The sequence below is a fragment of the Meleagris gallopavo genome, chromosome Z, assembly GCF_000146605.3.
Source record: "Meleagris gallopavo isolate NT-WF06-2002-E0010 breed Aviagen turkey brand Nicholas breeding stock chromosome Z, Turkey_5.1, whole genome shotgun sequence".
Classification (NCBI taxonomy): Eukaryota; Metazoa; Chordata; class Aves; order Galliformes; family Phasianidae; genus Meleagris; species Meleagris gallopavo.
In genome coordinates this window covers 38,742,911-38,749,964 of record NC_015041.2, presented here as the reverse complement: position 1 = coordinate 38,749,964, position 7,054 = coordinate 38,742,911, and positions in this window count along the sequence as shown.

Sequence of the window (7,054 nt, the reverse complement as noted above, 5' to 3'; positions counted from 1 at the left end):
ATGCCCATTACTTACAGCTAGAGGAAATTATTGTCCAGCTTAGCTGTGATATTTTAGTTATCACAGAATCAGTATCATAAAAGAAAACTATACTTAAAGAAAAGTCAGAACCACTCAGAAATTTTGTTTTGTGAAATTAAAGAACCAGTTATCCTGTTCCTTCTTTTTATATGTATCAGTCTTTCACATCATGGGTGATAAATATATTATGATAAAAGTATAGGAGAAAAATTTACACATCACAGCACAGCATGAACTCAGCAGTTCACTTCAGCCAATGAAATGAACATTATTGTGAGTGTGATTGAAAGAGCTCTCCTAAGCACTTATGTTTTTCTAACATCAATGGCTTCATTTTGTGTAGAATTGTAGAATCACCAATGTTGGAAAAGACCTGCCATTCGCCTATGATAGTTCTCACTAAGCCATGTCTCTTGGTACAGCATCTAAATGTTTATTGAACACCTCCAGAATTGGTGGCTCCACTACATCCCTAGGCACTCCTCTCCAGTTCTTGACCACTCTTTCAAAAAAGTAGTTTATCCTAACATGCAGCCTGAATCTCCCCTAGTGCAACTTGAGGCCATTTCCCCTAGTCCTTCATGAGAGAAGAGGCTGATTCCCAACTCACCACAACCTTCCTTCAAGTACTTATAGAGAGCGATAAGGTCACCCCTGAGCCTCCTCTACTCCAGATCAAATAACCTCAGCTCCCTCAGTTGCACCTCATAAGACCTGTGCTCCAGATTCCTCATCTCTTTGTTGCTCTTTTCTGAACATGCACCAGGGCCTTGATGTCTTTCTTTGTAGTGAGGAGGCCAAAACTGAACACAATACTTAAGATGCAGCCTCACCAGTACTGACCACAGAGGGACAATTATATCCCTGTTCCTGCTAGCAACACTATTTCTGATACAAGCCACAGAGACACTAGCCATCTTAGCCACCTGGGCACATTGCCAGATCATGTTCAGCTGAGCATCAACCAATACCCCCAGGCCTGTTTCATCTACACAGCCTTCCAGCCACTCTGCTCCAAGACTGTAGCATTTACTGGAGTTGCTCTGACCAAAGTGCATCTTAGTAGAATAAATATTTCACTTAATATGAAAGAACTTTCAAAGAAACTTGTGACATAGGTATAATATTTAAACCTGCTAATGACATAATACTGCACTTGGAATTATATTGAAAGAAGAAATAGAAGAATACTACTTACTCACCTGTAATGGTACACGTAGTTCTTTCGGATGCAGTGTCCTTTAACTGCTAATCTAGAATATTCAAATCAAATCAAAATCTTCAGAATCGAAATAATCAAATCACCTGTCCTTCAACTTGTTCTTAATCTTTCTTCTTCATCTGCTACAGTCATCTGTAGAATTCTGTTCAAGTCCAAAAAGGCATTGAGATACGGAACTTCAACAAATTTTGCATCATATTTAACTTATATCTGGGATCAGATATAAGCTCAGAGCCTTTTCTCGTTTTTATTAATTTTGGAAAATCCAAGACCACTCTTTCCCTCAGCATACTGTAGCATCAAGTTTCTGACTCTACAAAGAGGAAGAACCAGAGTCAGTTGGTACAAATAGTGTCCTTCGTCCTCAGAAACTTACTGGGCCTCCTTTGCACCTACAAAAGACATGTAACACTGAAAACTTGACAGTACTGCTATAAAGATTATCTGTTACTATATAATGTTGAGTCTTTAGAGAGGTACAGAACAGTAACAATATGAACAAAAGAGATAACTTGCAGCAATGGCAAGTTAAAAGCAGGGGATGTCAGGAAAAAAACTTGTTGAAGAGTTTTTCTTTGTTTTGAAGCAAAGATCTTTACTAGGTTTAATCTTGTGTGCAATCATTAGCAATATATTCATAGTCATAAGTTCTGCAATAAATTTTGTTTTTCTGACTGAATAACTTTTTTAGAACTTGAGTTTAACTATACCATATAAAAGAATTAAAAGAATGTGACAACTCTCCAAAAAAAATTATTTTCTGCTGTTCTTTGATTTTGTTCTGATAAATAGACACAGATGATATTCAACTGATAATAGTCATCTTACACATCTGGATTATTCAATGAATTTCATGTGCTGAACTGTTAATATGTCTAGTATCTATGACTGTTATAAAGGAAGAGGTCCTACTTTTATTTTATTATAAATTCTATATACGCTCTGAAAAATCAGAAAAACAGGCTGGTTAAAAGGCACATAGGTTGATATTTATCTTCCTATATAATCTTGTGATTCATCATTGCAGTAATACCATGTTCCAAACATTGCCTTTGAAATCATTATTTTGTACTCTATTTGTAGCATTTTGAACTAGAAGTTTTCTTAGAGGTGAAATGATTGGATAATTCTATAATTCTTCAAACTGAACTGTTATTTACACAATCATCCATAACGTACTGGAGATGAATTACAGTTATTGCATAGGCTCTAAAACTATTAATCATCAGATTCTGAGTCACATCCAAACAGACTTCAAAAGATATGCGTGCTTAAGTGACATTTTTAGTGACTTTATTTAAAGCTTCTGTTATTCAAGTGCTACAGTATAAAAAAATTTCAGAACATCTGTGAATAATATTGCTGAGACACAGAAAATATTCTAAATGAAAAGATTTGCAGCTGTGAAAGCTGCATTAGAAACAACTCTTTCTTTTGGATGTGTCTGTGATGTTAATTTTAGATCTCTAATGTCATTGATACTGTCTTCCAATGGACATCTTAGAATTTCCTACCAGTTCTCAGTGATTAATTGTCTTTTGTGGAATCTCTGAATTACTTGAAAAATATTACACATTCTTAATATAAATAGAGTGCAAATAATGATTTCAAAGGCAATGTTTGGAACATGGTATTACTGCAATGATGAATCACAAGATTATATAGGAAGATAAATATCAACCTATGTGCCTTTTAACCAGCCTGTTTTTCTGATTTTTCAGAGCATATATAGAATTTATAATAAAGTAAAAGTAGGACCTCTTCCTTTATAACAGTCATAGATACTAGACATATTAACAGTTCAGCACATGAAATTCATTGAATAGTTCCACTGGCTTCACTGGGGCTGAGATTTTACCCGATATTACATACAAAACACAAAATACAATTTGCAAAAAATATTTTGCAAACTAATCAAGGGTATTTAATGAAGATAAATTAATACAAAGTACTGCTTATGCTAAATATGCTACTATTTGGACAGCATTTGCATATTATCTGAAAGTAATATCTGAGGAGAGTTGTTAAAGAACCCAAAATAGGAACTTCAGATTAGAATCGATGTAGTTTTTCACTATTTGATTAATAAAACTTAAGTTGAAAGGTAAAAAATCCTTGGTTTAGGTCCTAATTTAACAGATAATTCATAGCTCATAGAAGTCATCTATACAGACAACACCTGCAAATTGAGGATAAAGATCTGTGTTGTTTGAAAACTAACATTAAAGTTTCTCTTCCCTGAGATGTGAAGTTCCAGTTTGTAAGGAAAAATAATGAAGAAAATCCCTGACTATCCATTTCACAATTCAATCAAAAATTCAATCCTCTTGAGCAAATTTTCAGTAAATATTAAGATGTTTTTCTGTGCTAAGGATATTTTCCTTCTTCATTGGACTAGAATACTGCTGAGGCACGCATATAATTCATATATTCAAAATTGCAGTCTTTTTAGAATCCCCAGTGTCATTAAATATGTATCATGAAATCATAGAATCATTTGAGATGGTAGAGACAATTAAAGAACATCTAGTCCACCTTTCCTGCAATGAACCAGGACACCTAAAGCTAGATCAGGCTGCTCAAAGCCCCATCCAGCCTGACCCTTAATGTCTCTAAGGATGAGGCATCCACCACATCCTTGGGCAACCTGTTCCAGAAACTTACCACCTACATTGTAAAAAACTTTTTCCTTATATCCAATCTCAGTCTCTCCTCTGTTCATTTGAAACCATTTCCCCTTTTTCTACCACAACAGACCCTGCTAAAGAGTTCAATCCCATTCTTTCTTATAGCCTCTCTTTAGATATTGAAAGGCTGCAATCTGATCTCCCCAGAGCCTTCTCTTCTTCAGGTTGAGCAGCCCCAAGTCTCTCAGGCTGTCCTTATAGGGTTCCATTCCTTGAATCATTTTTATAGCTCTCATCTGGATGTGCTTTCCTGTGCATGTACATTAGTTCTTATGGGAGACTTCAATTATTCTGATACTTGTTGGATAAAAATGCAGCCAGACACATAATGTCCAAATGGTTCCTGCAATGCACTGAAGATGACTTTCTGATGCAGGTGATGGAGGACCTTATGAGGAGGGGTGTTTTAATTGATTATGTTGTTACTAACAAAGAAGGGCTGGTCAGGGATGTGGAGGCTGGAGGCAGCTTAATATGAAGCGATCATGGGATGATGGAGTTCAAGAACTTGTATAGAAGAAACAAAGTGGAAATGCTACTCTGGACTTCAGGAAAGCCAGCTGTGTCTTCTTCAAAGACCTACTTGGAAGAATCCCCTGGACAAGAGCATCAGAAGATAAGTGAGCCAATGAGAGCTGGCTGACACGTAAAAAACACTTCTTCCAAGCTCAGGATCGATGCATCCCTAAGAGTAAGAAATCAGGGAAACATTGCAGGAGGCCTGAGTGGATGAACAAGGAACTCATAGATAAACTAAAAGAGAAGAAGGTCTGTGAAATGTGGAAAAAGGACCTGACCATCTAGGAAGAATATAGGAACACTGTCAGAACCTGTGGGGATGCAACATGGACGGCTAAGGTCCTCTTGGAAATAAACCTTGTACTAGATTAGAAGAAAGATATTTTTAAGTATGTCAGTGGTAAAAAGAAGACCTGGGAAAATGTTGGTCCATTACTAAATGAAGTGGGTCCCCTAGTAACAGGGGTTGAGAAGGAGAATATTCTGAATGCCTTCTTTGCTTTAGTTTTAATGATAAGACTAATACACAAGAATCCCAGACCCTGGAGGTAAGAGAGAGAGTCTGACAAAAGGGGCTTCCTGTTGGCCGAAGAGGATCCGGTCAGAGAGCCAAAATCAATGTATGCAAATGCATGGGCCCCAAGGGAATTCATCTATGTGTGCTGAGGGAGCTGGCAGATGAGACTGCTGAGCTGCTCTCTATGATCTTTGAAAGATCTTGGTGAACAGGGTATGTAAATGAAGACCGGAGGATAGCCAATGTCACTAAATTCTTCAAAAAGGGTAAGGAGGATTTGGAACACAAACATCTTCCTTCTTGCCCTTTTTGAAGACCGGAGTGACACTAGCTACCCTCCAGTCTTCAGGCACCTCCCCCATTCTCCAAGACCTCTCAAAGATGACAGAAAGCGGTTCAGCAATCACCTCCGCCAGCTCCCTCAGCACCCATGGATGCATCCCATCAGGTCCCATGGATTTATGAACATTAGTGTTGCCTAGTTGCTCTCGGACTGCCTCTTCCCTGACTAAAGGGAAGTCTTCCATTCCCCAGCCCCTCTCACTAACCTCCAGGGTCTGGGATTCCTGAGGGAGAGCTTTTTCACTGAAGACAGAAGCAAAGAAGGCATTCAGTATCATCCATCAGATGCCTTCTCAGCATCCCCCATTACCAGAACAGCCCCCTCACTTATTGGGGAGCCACATTCTCCCTAGTCTTCCTTTTACTATTAACATACTTAAAAAAGCCTTTTTTATTATCCTTTATCACCTTTGCAAGATTCAATTCCAGGTGGGCTTTAGCCTTCCTAGTCACATCCCTTCAGGCGCTGACAACATTTCTATATTCTTCCCAAGTGGTCAGACCCTTTTTCCACATTTCATGGACCTTCTTCTTCTCTTTGAGTTTGTGCACGAGCTCCTTGCTCATCCACACAGGTCTCCTGCCACCCTTTCCTGATTTCTTGCTCACAGGGACGCACTGATTCTGAGCTTGGAAAAAGAGCTGTTTAAATGCCGACCAGCTCTCACAGGCCCCCTTACCTTCTAACACCCGAGCCCATGGGATAGCTCCAAGTAGGTCCCAGAAGAGATCAAAGTTGGCTCTCCTAAATTCCAAGGTAGCAATCCTACTTTTCAGTTTGCTTCTTCCACTCAAGATCTTGAACTCCACAATCTCGTGGTCACTACAACCCAAGCTGCCCCGACCTTTACTTCCTTGACAAGCTCTTCCTTATTAGTGAGAATAAGGTCCAGTAACATCCTTCCCTTCATCAGTTCCTTTACCACCTGCATCAGAAGGTTGTCTTCAACACATTGCAGGAACCATCTGGACCGCATGTGCCTGGCCATGTTGCTTATCCTGCAAATATCTGGATAACTGAAGTCCCCCATAAGCACCAGCGTCTGGGATCGTGACGCTACTTCCAGTTGCTTATGGAAGGCCTCATCAACCTCCTCCTCCTCCTGATCAGGGGGCCTGAAGTACACACCCACAACACCCTTACCAGCCTGCCCCTTGATTCTCACCCACAAGCTCTCCACTGCTACACCACTCTCCCCCAAGTGGAGTTCAATATATTTTAGCTGCTCTCTCACATAAAGAGCAACTCCACCACCCCGCCTAGCCAGCCAATCTTTCCTAAAAAGCACATAGCCCTCCATGACAACATTCCAGTCATGCAAGCTGTCCCACCATGTCTCCATGATTGCAATGAGATCCTGGCCATGCGACCATATGCAGATCTCCAGCTCTTCCTGCTTATTTCCCATAGTGCACGCATTAGTGTACAGTCATGTTAGGGAAGCAGCATCCCCCTGTCACTCTCCATCCCTTTGAACTCCACCCTCATCACCCATCGAGCTCTGTTTTGAGCCTCGAACTACCCACTCAACCCCAGTGGCCCTCATTTTGTTCCTTTCCCCCTTCTTATCTGGTTTAAAGACTTTTCAAAGAGTCCCACCAGTTCCTGGGCTAGGATCCCTTTACCCCTTGCAGATAGATGAGTTCCATCTGCAGCCATCATGCCAGGTGCCATGTAAATTGCCCCATGGTCAAAAGAATTCTTGTGCCTGCACCAACCTCTAAGCCATTTATTTATGAGGAGGG